Source organism: Hevea brasiliensis, unplaced genomic scaffold, assembly GCF_030052815.1.
Source record: "Hevea brasiliensis isolate MT/VB/25A 57/8 unplaced genomic scaffold, ASM3005281v1 Scaf625, whole genome shotgun sequence".
Classification (NCBI taxonomy): Eukaryota; Viridiplantae; Streptophyta; class Magnoliopsida; order Malpighiales; family Euphorbiaceae; genus Hevea; species Hevea brasiliensis.
Window position 1 is genome coordinate 15043 of NW_026615168.1, and position 17829 is coordinate 32871.

At 32.0% G+C, this 17829-nt stretch overlaps 1 pseudogene; it reads right to left on the reverse strand.

Annotated features, from left to right (window-relative positions):
* Window positions 1–12548: 12548 nt before the first annotated feature.
* On the reverse strand, window positions 12549–13522 carry LOC131177607 (uncharacterized; annotated as a pseudogene).
* Window positions 13523–17829: the final 4307 nt, after the last annotated feature.

Genomic DNA, 17829 nt, shown 5'->3' on the forward strand with positions numbered 1-17829 from the left:
CATACATACTGCCCTGAAGTTGGTTATTGCCCTTATAGGACTGAGAGTCCAGGTTAATACACTGACTATAACTCACTATACCAAACTTGAAAAATTATGAAATTGTACCTGGGAGTCCCTAAGACATAGAGGAACATATCTTGTGAAGGAACCTAAGTCGAAAAATGACCATAAAATGATCAAATGACTGGTCAAAGTTTATTGACCAGAAATTGTAAATTCTTGACAGCTTAGAGGCAAAGAGACCAGTTATGGTATTTTAACCATAACTTGAGTTCTATAAATCCAAATTCAGTGATTCAAAAACTGAAATTCAAGTTTAAAGATAGAGGAGAATTTATTATTGAGGAAGTGTGATCAAATAGACATCCTAACCTAGTCAAATTCCTAGATAAAATAACACATCAAAATGAACCTAAAGAAAGGTTCATGGGAAAAATGCTATATATGATAATTAAAATACTCATAAGGATAATTAAATATTAAAAATGATATGAATATGTAAATTGGGACTAATGTCCTATTAAAATGAAATTAATGGTACCAATGAACAGTACCAGAAAATCATAACTGTAACACCCTAGGAGATGCTGGGTTCATAAATTGATAGTTCCTAACCCCTATTGACGCGTTTTAAAACCGTGAGGGCTTTGGCCCAGAGCGGACAATATCACTAGTGGGCCGGGCCATTACATTTGTGGTATCAGAGCTGCTCCGCGTGCAACCTTGAACGATGGTGGGGCAAACCTCAGCGAGGACGCTGAGTCCCATAAGGGGGGTGGATTGTAACACCCTAGGCAAATCCTACATCGACAAAACACGGGAGAGATGCTGGGTTTATAAGTTAGTGGTTCGTAACTCATAGTGACGCGTTTTAAAACCATGAGGGCTTCAGTCCAGAGTGGACAATATCACTAGTGGGCCGGGCCATTACATTTGTGGTATCAGAGCTGCTCCGCATGCAACCTTGAACGATGGTGGGGCAAACCTCAGCGAGGACGCTGAGTCCCATAAGGGGGGTGGATTGTAACACCCTAGGCAAATCCCACATCGACAAAACACGGGAGAGATACTGGGTTCATAAGTTGACAGTTCGTAACCCCTATTGACGCATTTTAAAACCGTGAGGGCTTCGGTCCAGAGCGGACAAAATCCACCCCCCGTATGGGACTCAGCGTCCTCGCTGAGGTTTGCCCCACCATCGTTCAAGGTTGCACGCAGAGCAGCTCTGATACCACAAATGTAATGGCCCGGCCCACTAGTGATATTGTCCGCTCTGAGCCGAAGCCCTCACGGTTTTAAAACGCGTCAATAGGGGTTAGGAACTATCAACTTATGAACCCAGCATCTCTCCCGTGTTTTGTCGATGTGGGATTTGCCTAGGGTGTTACATTCCACCCCCCTTATGGGACTCAGCGTCCTTGCTGAGGTTTGCCCCACCATCGCTCAAGGTTGCACGCGGAGTGGCTCTGATACCACAAATGTAATGGCTCAGCCCACTAGTGATATTGTCCGCTCTGGGCCGAAGCCTTCACGGTTTTAAAACGCGTCAATAGGGGTTACAAACTGTCAACTTATGAACCCAGCATCTCTCCCGTGTTTTGTCAATGTGGGATTTGCCTAGGGTGTTACAATAACAGTAAATAGTGCTAAAATAATTAAAAATGTTTAATTGCCCATAGTATACCTAGACTTATTTATTTAGTTTGGATAAATTGGTATACCAATTAGAGACTACAGATAGCAGTACTACCTACCGAGAAAATCATGAACTGACAATATGTAACACCCTAGGCAAATCCCACATTGGCAAAACACGGGAGAGATGCTGGGTTTATAAGTTGGTGGTTCATAACCCCTAGTGATGCGTTTAAAACCGTGAGGGCTTCGGCTCAGAGCGGACAATATCACTAGTGGGCCGGGCTGTTACATTTGTGGTATCAGAGCCACTCCGCATGTAACCTTGAGCGATAGTGGGGCAAACCTCAGCGAGGACACTGAGTCCCATGAGGGGGTTGGATTGTAACGCCCTAGGCAAATCCCACATCGGCAAAACACGGGAGAGATGCTGGGTTTATAAGTTGGTGGTTCATAACCCCTATTGACGAGTTTTAAAACCATGAGGGCTTTAGCCTAGAGCGGACAATATCACTAGTGGGCCGGGCCGTTACACAATATATATCTGGTATGATTGTTCTACAGGTTATATGCCTACTTATTGGCCATTGTGCCTACTTTATTTCTGGCTTTACAAGCCTGATAGCGGGTCTCATACCTAACAGACGTATACTGGACAGACATACGGCTGTCTAACCAGTATGCACCAGTGCATCCAGCTTTTATAATTTGTTATAGGTTTCTTGGGCATTGAAAATAATTAATTAAGATTGAATATACAATAAGTAAACAGAAAAGATCCTGATAAATTAAATTGTTCCCAAAGTGCAATAAAAATGTAAAAGACACAGAAATTATGAATTTACCATTATTATTTCAATTGTTAAATTATTGTTATTATAAATTATGCACCACTAAGCATTATGCTTAGCGCGTTGGCTTTCCATCGCGTAGGTACTGGAGATCAGTCCCAGCAGCCGCAGCAGCAGCAGTAGTAGTGCTCACACAGAGACCGATCAGATCTACTAGTGTTTACTAGTCACCTCTACAGTTGTATTTTGGTAGGGCCCATGTATATACTAGTATTTTGGTTCATTATGTTTAGTCATGATGTAATTACTAGTTTATGATGTATTTCATTTTGGACTTAAAATTAAACTTGAGATTGAAATGAAAACTTGTAATTTATTATTTATGAATTTCTATATGAATGCAATAGATGATACTTCATTTTTACATCTCATAAATAATTATAAATGATATGATACAAGAGAATATGATATGGAAATGTGTGAAATGAATATGGACATGTTAACAGGTGATTAGTGGAAACCCGCCAGATGCTAATAAAACAGGGAAGGCTGTGTCCGGGTCTCCACAGAAATAAGATATATATAAAAAAAAAATTCTACACATGGAATACATGTTTTAAATGATATCAAAAGTTTACAATAGATATGATAAAATAAGATAGGGTGCTCCGGTACCGAATGTGGCACTTCTTGCTCGGCTGTACAGTAGACGGGTAAGGGGTGTCACAGGTTAGTTTCTTAAGGTTGTGTTTCATCATCATGTTATGTAGCATTGTTAGAACATTTAACAACTGCTAGAACAACACATGGAGTAGGGGTGGATATAGAAATATTAATAGGCATAAAAAAATCAACTTTAATTTCCTTTATATTTGTATCCTGTCTTTTAACACTCCCATTAACTTCATCATTTTTCAAGAAATCTAGCATTACCCGTTTTCACAATTTTCGGACTATGGTTTAGAATATAAAACCTATACTCTTTTGATTTCTCTAGATGATTAGTAAAGTATCCACTTATCATTTAAGAATCTAATATCTTTTCATGCATGTAGATTATAAATTCTTGTTTTCTCTCAACAATCTAAACATACAAGTGCTTTAAACTAGGTTTCCTTCTAGTCCCAATTCATAAGGTGTTTTGAGACTGCCTTATTAGGAACCCTATTTAACTAGTATACAGTAATTTTAAGTTCATACATCCACAAAGATGTAGGTAAAGAAGAGTTATTCATCATACTCCTAACTATATTCATTAAAGTCTGATTTCCCTTTTAGCCACCCCATGCACATACACTATGACTTTCTAAGAACTTTACAAATGGACTAAGACATATTGTCCCAATTTATTATGTTTTCCATAGTATTCACTACCTCTATCTAACCTTATTATTTTCACATTTCTATCTAATTACCTTTCAACCTTAACTTTTAGTACATCTATTGATTGAGATTTTTCATTAAATGTATCTATAACGTAAAAAATCATCAATAAAGAAGAGTTATTCATCATTAGCCACCCCATACACATACGCCATGACTTTCTCAGAACTTTACAAATGGACCAAGACTTAGTGTCCCAATTCTTTATGTTTCCCATAGTATCCACCACCTCTATCTAAACTTATTATTTCACCTTTCTATCTAATTACCTTTCAACCTCAACTTCTAGTATATCTATTGATTGAGATTTTTATTAAATATATCTATAACTTAAAAAATTATCAATAAAAGCGATTAGGTATTTTTTTCCACCAAAAGATGGAGTATCAAAAGGTTTACATATGTCGGTGTGTATTATTTTAAGAAGCTTACTGCTTCTTGTCGCTTCTTTCTTATTGTGTTTAGTTTGTTTTCTCTTAATGCAATCAACACACATCAAGATCAATAATATCTAAACTTAGTAGAATTCCATTCTTTATTAACTTTCTAATCTTTTGTTGGATATGTGACCTAAACGCTTATGCCACAAGAAAGCAGAATTCTCATTTAGTCTACTATGCTTAATTCCAATATTGCTATAAGTGACAATCAAGGATTCAACAAAATTATCACTAGGTTTCAGTCTATATAGACCATCAGTAAGAATTCTAGAAATAATAATGGAATTATCTTTATTACTAAATAAACTGAAACATCTATGCTCAAATTCATCAAGTTTTAAAACAAAAATGACATTCCTAGAAATTGAAGGCACATAGAGGGTTTGTAATAGGTCTAATTAATAGCCATTATCTAAGATCAAATGGTTAGTCTCTATGCATTCAATTGGAGCCTTCATATGGTTCTCCATAAATAGGAAGTTTTAGTTGGGTTTTCGATTTGGATTGTAAGGAATCCTTTTGTCACATTGGATACATAAGTAGTAGTACTAAAATCAAACCACCAAGTATTATTAGGAACTTCAAATAAGTTTAATTTGAAACATACATAAGCATAAACATTACCTTTCTTTTCAAATCAACCTTTATCTTTCTAGCAATCTTTCTGATAGTATTCTACTACCATTTATTCCTTTTCCTCACCTTAAGTAACATTTGAAGATCTTTTCCTTTTCTACTTAAACTTCTAGGCTTTAACTTTAAGTCCTTCATCAGCTTCTTGACCCATAATGATGACAAAATGAGTTCCTTAATTCTTTAGTCTTGTTTCCTCCTAAACTAGTTTACTAGCCAATTCATTACCATTCCACTTATCCTTAATAGTGTTGTAATTAATTTGAAATGGCCCATATTCAGGAGATAATGAGTTTAGAATAAACTACACCAAGAAGGAATTATCAACCACCATCCTTAAGGTTTCTAGTTTTGCCGCAGTATCACTCATTCCAATAATGTGCTCTTGCATACTCTTCGATCCATCATACTTCATGGTCATGAGTTATGCTATTAGAATACTAGCAAGTGACTTAATTTCAGAATGGAACATATATTTCATAAGTTTAAGGTTCACAAGTTTAAGGTATTCTTTTGCATTTTTAGTTTATGGAATTGTAGTCCTTATGTTGCTGGCAATAATCAATCACAAAAAACAAAAGGCTTAATTTGTTTAACTATTCCCATTACTTATGGTCAAACTTCTCTTCCTAACTGCTTGTATCCATAATAGTAGTGAGTTAGTTTTCCAATAATGCCAAGTTAAGGTCCAAGATACCAAAATGGAACTTGATTTGCTTAGACCATTCAAAGAAGCTCAATCTATTAGAACAATGAAAGATTAAGCTTGCGAATGAAGAGAAACAACTGCAATATGATATTTATATGCTCAAAATAGATTTAGATAATTTTAATAGTTAAAGATACTATAGTTCTCTTTTGGGTAGATACTATAACATATTATCCTAAATTAAATACCTTTAAACTTGATTGGATAATAATTAACTTACATCAAATATACATATTGTCTTTGGACATCCAATATATATTTAATAAGATATTATTGTCCTCATAATTTTTACTATTCATAGAATAATTGATTTACCTTTAGGTAAAATCCTTATGTTCTAATGACTAGCGAATATCAATTAATCCATTTTTTATCATAGGCATCTATTAGTATGGATAGTTGATAATTTTATATACATGTAAATATCATTCATAGTTCGGCCACTTTGGTGACTAACAAACTAAAACAAATATCATAAGGAACGCATATAAATTATATATCCTAATAAACCTAATATTTGTTCATTTATTAGGTTTAGTTACAAATCTTAATTAGATTGCGTAGAAAACATAATTTTTTTCTTCCTTTCCTTACTTTCAGGAGAACATGTTCCCAAAAGAATTATTCTTTCCAACATATTTTCTTCATCATGTTGAACTTTCATGGCCTAATTAAATTTGGGCCAAACTTTAATTAATTAATTTTAAGCATCTTCCATTACAAACACATTTTCATGTAGTTTGAAATTCATGGCTAAAATAATTAAGCCACTTTGATATATAATTTTTTTTCTTTTAATTTCTTTCTTTTGAGAGAACTTGATCTCAAACTTAAATCTCTTTGTGACATGATTTTTTATCGTGTTAATAATCCTCATGCCCAAAATTTAATTTGGTCAAATTTTAATGCTATTATTATTACTATTTTAATCATTAACTTTAATCATAAAACATTCACGATCTACACTTTAATTCTACCTAGATCTTACATCAAGTAAGAACATTAACATCATGTTCATCATCATAAATTTGATAGAGAAATTTAATTATTCAAAATCTAGGCCTCTAATACCATATGTAAAAAAAATAATTCTTAATATGCCATAACTATCATAAACATAATATAAATCATAAACATAAGATTTAACTATTACCCTAATAATAGATCTTAAACAAATAAATTCTCATAGATCTAGAAAGTATACCTGACGTGAAGTTTAATTGAATCATGGTAATAATTGAGAAAAACCCTTTGATTCAATAAACTGATTTCTCCCTCTTGACCATTCTTGATTTACACACAAAACTTTAGTGATGGAAGACTTTCTTGAGATCACCCTAATATCTCTGACTTTATGAAAGAGAATGTATGTATCCTTATGAGTAGAGAGAGAAACAGCTTATATATATATATATATATCCAAGATTTAATCTAGTGTATCCATCAAGTAATTCATATACGATTAGAATTTACTTTAATTAAAATAATCCTTATATAATTAGGATTTGTCTTAATTAAAGTAAATATCAATTAATAACAGGCCACATTAAAGGGATTGATTTTGGCCCATATGGTAATATTAATTACCGGGCAAAAATGTTACATGTGAAAGTGTGAATGTATTTATCGTGTGAATTTATATAGTTTCAATAGAAAGCCAAAAATTTGATGTAGTTCAAAAAGGAAAACAATTGAATTTTAAAAAGAAAAATTTAGTATTTAGTCCTTAAGTTTTGATCGATATTATAACTTGATCCCTATGTTTCACATTCTAAGCTCTGCTCTCCTCCATGCACATGGCGTGCACGAGCCGACTATCACAAAGGCTGAGGTTTTCTAATGTGAAAAAGAAAATGATATAGCACAACAGAGCAAATGGTGCCAATACAATGCCAATCTGCTACCAAATCACTTTGACTTGCATGTTGCACCTCCACCAACCTACGTATGAAATCATTATTATTATTAATTATCATCTTACCATAATTTGGATTATATCCTTTTTAAAAAACCCTTAATTATAATTATATAATTCCAATTCAACCTAAGAAATAAACAACAAAAAACCACTTATTTATTATTGGGGCTTCTTGTGTCCATGACAAATCGGATAGTACACTTTTAAGATCATTGTAGAAGAAAATTTAATTTAAATGTGAGTAAACTGACTCAAGTGCATAAGTATTAAGTTAGAAGGTGAAGGGTTGAAAAGAGGTAGGGAGAGGACTAAGTTGACGTGGAAAGAAGTAATATCACAGGATTTACAAGTTTTGGATATTGAGATGTATTGAGTGGCGAATCTATTCCTATAAAGGAGAGGTCAATTGAGCCCCCGTTTTTCTCAAGTCATCCTTAGATATTTATATATTGGTTTAAATTGACTCCTCATAAATTTAAATATTGAACTCTCTTTTTTTTTAATGGAGAAATTAATTGACCTCTATATATTGAGTAAATTATTGTGTTTGTAGTGTATATGTACCTTCACCCATAAAAGTGTGAGTCTCATCTTTCTAAATTTAAAATTTAATTGCTTTTATATAAATATTCAGCATACTATTTTTTAGTATACTAAATTTATTATATAATTTGACTATATATTGACCTCGATTTTTTTTTAATCCATCAATGGATAGACTTAGTGTATAATAAAGCTAAATGATGAAAAGATGAAAAAAAATATTATATAGCTGATTTCAATTATTTTTTAATTCATACTTGCTTGTTATTGTTGTTGTAATGCAAATAAACTCACAAAAATTACACGGATAGAGACTCAACATTTTGATCTAATACAAATTGAATCTAGGCAAGGATTAAGATTAGGGTCAATTACGATAATGATGGCTAAAGAAGGAAAGGAAAAAATTGAAAACCAATGTAGAGAAGGAGAGACAGCTGACATATGCCAATAATGAGGAAACGGTTAAACAACGCCATGGATAATATAGACTGATAAGATTGACAGATACTCATTTCTAGAACCTTCCATTTTGGCCTATTAATATAGCTATAAACAGCATATTCTCACTAAAAAAAAACCCTTATAAAAAGAAATTAGATAAGAGTATTAGATAAAGAATATTATAAAAAAATCTTCCATTTTGGCGTATTAATAGGCGGCTAGAGATGCAATAACATTTTGATCTAATACAAAATGAATCTAGGCAAGGATCAAGATTAGGGTCAATTATGATCACGATGGCTAAAGAAGGAAAGGAAAAAATTGAAACATATGCCAATAATGAGGAAATGGTTAAACAATGCCATGGATAATGTAGACTAATAAGATTGACAGATTGATACTTATTTCTAGAACCTTCCATTTTGGCCTATAAATATAGCTGTAAACAGCATAATCTCACAAAAAAAAAAAAAGATGAGAGTATTAGAAACTCATAATCTCTGAAAGTTGAGTGAGGATGAAAGCCTACATTCAATTTTAATGAAGCTTTTGGCAGCCCTCTACCTATCTCTCCTTTGTGCGTCACAAAATTTTGATTTCTTCTACTTTGTTCAACAGGTAAATTAATCAGTTAATAGTTAAGCTTCATAATTGATTTGAGTTTTTTTTTTTTTTTTAATTATTCATACTGTGATACAAAGCAAAGTTGCTGCTACCCAACCACTAGAAAACCTGCTACTGATTTTGGCATTCATGGGATTTGGCCTAATTGCAAGGATTGGAATTATCCACCAAGTTGTAGTTTGTAATCTTTTCAATCAAAATAAGGTAACTCCCTATTCTTAATTGACTTTTTTTTTCTTTAAACTTTATTAAGTGTATTGATTCACTATGATGAACAATATTAAAGTGCATCACTTTTTTGTTATAAAATTTTTACGTTTGGTTATTTTTTATATTTAATTTATTCACTTATTATAATCATTATGGCATTATAAGAGTCTATTTGATATTATTATTTGAGCTCATACTGAGAAAAAAAAAACTTATCTAAAAAATGAATATTTATTAAGAATCTTTAATTAAGTTATATTTTGTATTGAGTAAAAATGAGAGGAAAATGATAGGGGAAGAGAAAAAAAAAAAAAAAAAAAAAAGGAAGACAATTCTCTTATTTTGTTGGAAGGAAAAATGAAGGTGGAGAAATTGAAATTGCATTTATTTTGTAAGAAGGAAAATATGAAAAGAAGAAAATTTATTTGAATTTGTATGGAAAGCTATTTTATTTTTTGCCCAAATTGAGCGGAAAATAGTGGAAAGCAGCATTAATTTTTTCTGTTTTCTCTCTATGCCCTTTTTTCCTCCAATAATCATTCTTTAATATAATTTGATTTATTCAATATAAGCATAACCGTAAAAATGTAATACTTTTCTTTTCTCACTTTTATTTCTATCAAAACATGAAAAATCACTTCTTTTCCTTTTATTTTCTTTCCTTTGTATATGGATTTTACTTTCCATATAATTCCCCTCACTTTTTCTTCCTTAAGTTTCCTATTTGCACAGAAATCAAAGTTGGGAAAGTAGAAGTGATAGGAATTATAAGGAAAATAAAATCCCTACTGAAATGAAAATTATTATTTTCCATATTTATAAGGAAAATCTTTTCCATAGGAAAAAGAAGGAAAGGAAGTCATTTATTTATTTTCCATGTTTGAATGAAAAAAAAGTGAAAAGAAAAAATTATTATATTTTACAACTATGCCCATATTGAAGAAATAAAATTATATTAAAGAATAACTATTTGAGGAAAAAAGGGTATAGAGGAACAACAAAAAAAAATTAGCATTTTTTTCCACTATTTTTCGTTCAATTTGGATGGAAAATAAAATGACTTTTCATACAAATTCAAATAAATTTTTTTCTTTTCAATTTTCTTTCTTATGAAATAGGACAGAATGGATTTTTAATTTTTCCTTCTTCCTATTTCCTTCCAACAAAATAAGAGAATTATTTTTTCTTTTTTTTTTTTTCCTCCCCTATCATTTTCCTCTCCCTTTTACTCAATACAAAATATACGTTAGTTAAAGATTCTTAATAAATATTAATTTTTTAGATAGTGTTTTTCTCAATATAAGCTCAAATAATAATGTCAAATAAGCTCCTATAATAATCATTAAGTGAATAAATTAAATATAAAAAATAACAAAACATAAAAATTTTATAACAAAAAAGTGATGCACTGTAAATAGTTCATCATAATGAATCAATATAATCAATAAAGTTAAAAAAAAAAAAGTCTGATAATAGAATAGGGATTTAAATTATTTTGATTGAAGGGATTACCAGAATCACAATTTGAAAGGTAATTCTCATCGTTGTAATCACAATATTTTATAAAATTATACTAAAATAAGATTAAAAATTAATTTGTAGGGAAAAAGGGCATTGAAGAAAAATAGAAAAAAAAAATTAATATTGCTTTTCACTTTGTTCCCCCAATTTTAGAATGTTTCAAAATGCTATTTAAGTATCTTCCACATAAAGACTTGCAAAATTTTTCTTTTTTTTTTTTTTCCTTTCCTTTCCTACAAAACGAGGGAATTAAATTTTTATTTTTCCTTCTTTCTTCCAACAAAATAAAGAATTTGACTTTTTTTTCCTTCTCTTACTATTTTTCTCTCTTTTTCCAACTGCAAAACATTTTAATTATAACAATCTCAAAACAATAAGTTTTATAACAATCTCAAAACAATAAGATTTATGGTGTGTGACTATCCATGTGATAGTGTGAATGTATTTATCGTGTGAATTTATGTAGTTTGAATATCTTGAAAGCCTAAAATTTAATGTGATTCAAAGAGGAAAACAACTGAAGTTTAAAAAAAATTACAATTTGGTCCTTTGATTTTGACCGATATTATATCTTGCTTCCTATATTCCATATTCTTAGCTCTGCTCTCCTCTACACACACACACACACATGGTGTGTACAAGCCAACTTTCACAAAGGCTATACTTCCAATTCAACCCAAGAGATTAATAACCAAAAACCACTTATTTAATATTTGTGTTTCTTGTGTCCATGACAAACTTAGATAGCACACTTTTAAGATCATTGTAGAAGAAAATTTTATTTCAGTGTGAGTAAATTGACTCAAGTAAAGAAGTGTGCTAAATTAGTAGGGAAAGAGGTGAGAAGGGATGACGTGGAGGGAAGTAGTATCACAGGATTTACAATTTTTGGATATCAAGATGGACTCAGTGGCGGATCCATTCCTATAAAAGAGGATCAATTGATCCCTCGTTTTTCACCCTTATATATTTATATATTGGTTTAAATTAATACCTCATAAATTTAAGTTTTTAACATCTTTTTTTAATGGAAAACTTATTTTTATTAATAGGAAATCAATCAACCCCTACATTGAGCAAATTATAATGTGTTTACAGAGTACGTGCAGCATCACCCACAAACTGTGAATCTCGATCTTCCTAAATTTAAAATTTAACTACCTTTATATAAGTATTTAGTGTACTGTTTTTTAGCATACCAAATATATCATATAATGTGTCTATATATTGACTCTGAAAAATTTTTTCCCTGAATTTGCCACTGAATGGATTTTTTTTTTTTTATCAGCAAACTGAGGGCAAGCACTTCCACCCATGTTCCCATTAGAAATTCATAGGAAACCCAATCGTCTCTGTCTCACAGATTATTTATGATAATATAATTTAGCTTCTCTGAGCACGTAAAAACTATCATCCTAACTACCCATTCTTCGCATTCCCAATTTGTTCCCTTGTCATTGTCAACAAGTCAGCTTTACCGGTTGTAGCTCCCTACCTTCCATGTTTACCACACTCTTGAACAAATGAGCCAACTAATTTTTGCTTTATTCTCTCTAAAGAAGCAGAAACCTCAACAAACAGTTGAGGCGCATAAAAGCCTCTACTAGGAGACAACCCACTAGGCCACTATCTTTCCTTCCATCCCTTTTTTTTTTCATTTTTTTACATACTACATCCCAAAAGACTTTAGGATGCATAGACGAAACATAAAGAGGTCTTTCCATAGTTTCAATCAGGTTGATGCCCATTCGAAGTAATGACAGAGGGCACCTCTAGTGGCAGTCCAGTTGCCACAGCCAAAGAAAAGGCTCCCTTGCTTTGGCCCGGGCTTCCTAACCATTCCTTTGCTGTTCTTCACTGCACAGTAACAGAAAGTGTGATACTGTAAAACAGGACTATGCATTTCCTTCAGTTTGTAGGGTTGATCCAGTGAGAAAGACAGATTATCAGAGGAAGGCTTCCATGACAATGAACCATCAGTTGTCTGCCACATTGGTGAGTTTGTGATGGAGAATTTTTGATACCCCTGCGCATGAGGAGGGCAAGTAGGAGAGCAGTGTTTTTGGCATCATCGAGTCCACAGTGAGCACGGCCTTGCCATGCTAGGCCTGCCATCTTCACAGCCTCCTTTTGATTGCACCTAACACCACCAAATACCTCACGGAAAGGAATTCTCAATTTATCCACCGATTAAAATAAGGGGGCTTCCAGATCTTAAATCGGCACTCAGATTCCAACATCACCCGGCAATCCCAGTTTGACAATGTAACCACAGCAAAGTTGGTGTTTTTTATCCCCTCCTTCTCAAGCCATTTGTCATGCCTAAGGAGTGCCTTATTAAGTGTGACACCTCTGTCCACCTGGATTTGCTGGATACCAGTCAGATCCAAGTTGGCCGCACGTATGTCTCGAAACACGCTTCGAGCTGGCCTGTTGCACTGCTCACAATGACAGATGGAAACTCGATTATCTCTTGTGGATGGGGATTTTTTTTTGCCTTGTAACAAGTAGCCTCAAAGTCTATGACTACAAAATACTGAAAATCTTGGAATTGGAACTCACTGGGGTAACCATGGGAGAACATATTAAATGGGGCATACTGAAATCGAGTTTCCATAGCAAAAGGATAAAATTGTCCCTCATAGAAATTCATTTGGCACAGCTGAACCTTTTAGAGTCAGGGTAGAAGGTTGACCTTGATGGCTAAAGAAGTAAAAAAAAATTGAAAACCCATGTAAAGAAGGAGGGACAGCCACATATGCTAATAATGAGGAAATGGATACACAAACAATGTCATAGATAATATAGACTGATAAGATTGATAAGATACTCATTTTCATAACCTTCCATTTTGGCCTATAAATGCAGCTACAAACAGCATAATCTCACTGAAAAAAAAAATCCTCATGAAAGAAATTAGATAAGAGTAATAGAAACCCATATATAATCTCTAAAAGTTGAATAAGGATGAAAGGAGGCTTTTGGTAGCCCTCTACCTATCTCTCCTTTGTGCTTCACAAGATTTTGATTTCTTCTACTTTGTTCAACAGGTAAATTAATCAGTTAATAGTTCAGCTTCATAATTGATTTGATTTTTTTTCTTTTTAATTTTTTTTAAGTGAAATGATTGTTTGTGATACAGTGGCCAAGTTCATACTGTGATACAAAGTAAAGTTGCTGCTACCAGCCACTGAAAAACCGGCTGCTGATTTTGGCATTCAGGGGCTTTGGCCTAATAATTACAAGGATGGGAATTACCCTTCAAATTGTGATTCGGGTAGTCCCTTCAATCAAAATAAGGTAATTATCAGATTTTTTTTTTTTTAAACTCTATTGAGTATAGTGACTCTGTATGATGACCAACAATATTACAGTGCATCACTTTCTTGTTGTAAAATTTTTATGTGTCGTTATTTTTTATATTTAATTTTTAAAATTATATTTTAGTTATTCACTTATTATAACCATTACAACATTATAAGAGTCTATTTGATTTTATTGTTTGAACGAGAAAAACATTATCTAAAAAATTAATATTTATTAAGAATCTTTAATTAAGGTATGTTTTATAATGAGGAGTATGTTTTGTAATGAGGAAAAGGGAGAGGAAAATAGTAGGGATAAGGGAAAAAGAAAATTTCCTATTTTGTTGAAAGGAAAAAGGAAGAATGAAAAATTAAAAGTCTAATTTGCACTATTTTGTAAGCAGAAAAATATGTAAAGAGAAAAAAATTATGAGAATTGTGTGGAAAACCATTTTATTTTCTGCCCAAATTGAGCAGAAAAATAGTGAAAAATAGTGTTAATTTTTCTATTGTTCCTCTATGCCCTTTTTTCCTCCTATAGTTATCTTTAATATAATTTTATTTATTTAGTGTGGGCATAATTATAAAAATATAATAATTTTCTCTTCTCACTTTTCTTTCCATACAAACAAGGAAAATAAATAAATAACTTCCTTTCCTTCTTTTCCCTATGGAAAAGATTTTCCTTACGAACATGGAAAACAATAATTTTCCTTTCTACAGGCATTTTATTGTCCTTATAATTTCAATCACTTTTACTTTCCTAGCATTCATTTCTGTGTAGATAGGAAAGTTAAGGAAGGAAAAGTGAGTGGGATTATATGAAAAGTAAAATTCATATAGAAAGTAAAAGGAAAGGAGGTGATTTTTCATGTTTTGGTGGAAAGAAAAGTGATGAAAGAAAATTATTATATTTTTACTATTATGCTCGTATTAAATAAATAAAATTATATTACACCGAGAGTTTCAGGGACTCCTACATACCCCGTGTAGCTGGTCATGCAGAATCTAAAGGCTCCTCCTTCGAATCAACATGAGGCATGTGGAAAACAACTTAAATCAACATGAGGCATGTGGGATGGCGCTGACAGATTTGCTGACATGGAAAAATTTTTTGTTTTCATACCTTTTACACCTTTTGTCCTTATCCCTTTAGAGACTATTTTTAGGGCAACGCTTAAGGGGATATAAAAGCATCATATTCTCATTTTTACCATAAGGAGAAAGAGAGAGAAAAATCAAAAGAGAGAGGAAGAGGGAATCACACCATTTTTTGGAGAAAGAACACCTACAGAGTGACGTTTTCCAACTTCCATTTTCAGAGATTTGGATCTTCTTCTTCTGAGTTCTTTTATTTTTAGTTTTATTTTCATATTTTCTTGCTCTATTTCATATTTTCTACTTGTAAATATAAGCATGAGTTAGTAGATACTTAAGATTTCATAGTAGGGTGTAATGATTTAAGTTTTGTTTATGGATTTGGACTGGTTTTAACAAGATTTTAGTATATATAAGCTTTGATTCTTATCCTGTGTGCTTATTTACATACCCATTGTTGGTACCTTTTGGGTTTTGTTCTTAATCTTAGATTGAAGGACCGAGAGGTGAAAATCTATGATAGATAATCAAGATAATGAACTTAATCACCTAGTGTTAGAAATAAACTAGTGGATTAAGAGGAATTTCAAGTTGATTAAAATACTTACAGGATTTTGGGTAATTAAATATCGCATAAGAATAGGGTTTAGTTTCCTTTAAAACACTCTTTAGTTTGCTTGAAAGAGAAATTAAAGGAAATCAGAATCAACTTCCTTCAAACTTGTATTTCCCTTAATTTTGGCTTTGCCTACCCAAATCCCAATGAAATTTACTTCATGAACCTTAACTCTGGAATCAATTTTTACCATTAATTAATTAAATCTTTTGTTACTTACTGAAATTTTAGTAAATTAGTATAGTGCTTAGAATTTTAATTGCTTAATTCATTATAATTTTCCTTATTTTTCCAATTTAATTTGCTGCATCTCTTACTCTATTTTTGGCACAAATTATCGATAGCCCAAATAATTGTGACTTTTATAGTTTGGTACTCAAACAACAAATCTCTATGGGACGATATCTTTTCTTTACTACTTGAACGACTCGTATACTTGCGGAATACGCAACCAGTAAGTAAGATAAACATACTCCCATTGATCTTAAGACATATACTTCAATCAATGACTTTTTCTTTAAATCAAAAGACTTTATGGTATCATTGAACTTAATATACCATTGGTGGAAAGATTACTTTAGTCTGTATATTGATTTCTTAAGTTTACACACCATATGACCTTTTTAAACCTTTAGGTTGGTCCACATAAACTTCTTTTTCAAGTTTTCCATTTCGAAATGTTGTTTTTACATCTATTTGGTGCAACTCTAAATCATAATGAGCCACCACATAATAATTCTTAATGAGTCTAATTCTTTAAAACTCGTGAGAAAGTCTCCTTATAGTCAACACCATACTTCTAAGTATAACCCTTGGTAACAAGTCTTACTTTATATCATTTGACTTTACCATTCGAATTGCACTTGGTATTAAAGACCCATTTACACCCAACTCATTTAAATCCTTTAAGCAATTCGACGAAATCCCATACTTTATTCTATTCCATGGATTTCAACCACTTGTCAGACTCAGTGCTTTCCTATGGCTTATGAAAATGAAATTGAATCTTTATTGATTCTTTATGTTAAAATCTAACTCTTCTAAGTAACCCACATAATAATCAGCAATTGCCAATCTCTTTTCTCTGTGAGATCTTCTTAATGGAATTTTTTTTTTTTGTGGTTCGCATTCATAAGTTCTTCATAGGTTAGTTTCTTAAGGTTGTGTTTCATCATCATATTATGTAGCATTGTTAGAACATTTAACAATTGCTAGAACAACAAGCAGAGTAGGGGTGGAAATAGAAATATTAATAGGCACAAAAAATTCAACTTTAATTTCCTGTATATTTGTATCCTGTCTTTTAACACTCTCACTAACTTCATCATTTTTCAAGAAATCTAGCACTACCAGTTTTCATAATTTTTGGACTATGGTTTGTAATATAAAACCTATACCCTTTTGATTTCTCTGGATGATCAGTAAAGTATCCACTTATCATTTAAGAATCTAATATCTTTTCATGCATGTAGATTATAAATTCTTATTCTCTCTCAACAATCTAAACATACAAGTGCTTTAAACTAGGTTTCCTTCTAGTCCCAATTCATAAGGTGTTTTGAGACTGCCTTACTAGGAACCCTATTTAACAAGTATACAGTAGTTTTAAGTTCATACATCCACAATGATATAGGTAAAGAAGAGTTATTCATCGTACTCCTAACTATATTCATTAAAGTCTGATTTCACCTTTTAGCCACCCCATGCACATACGCCATGACTTTCTAAGAACTTTACAAATGGACTAAGACATATTGTCCCAATTCATTATGTTTTCCATAGTATTGACCACCTCTATCTAACCTTATTATTTTCACCTTTTTATCTAATTACCTTTCAACCTTAACTTCTAGTACATCTATTGATTGAGATTTTTCATTAAATGTATCTACAATGTAAAAAATCATCAATAAAGAAGAGTTATTCATCATACTCTTAACCATATTTATTAAAGTC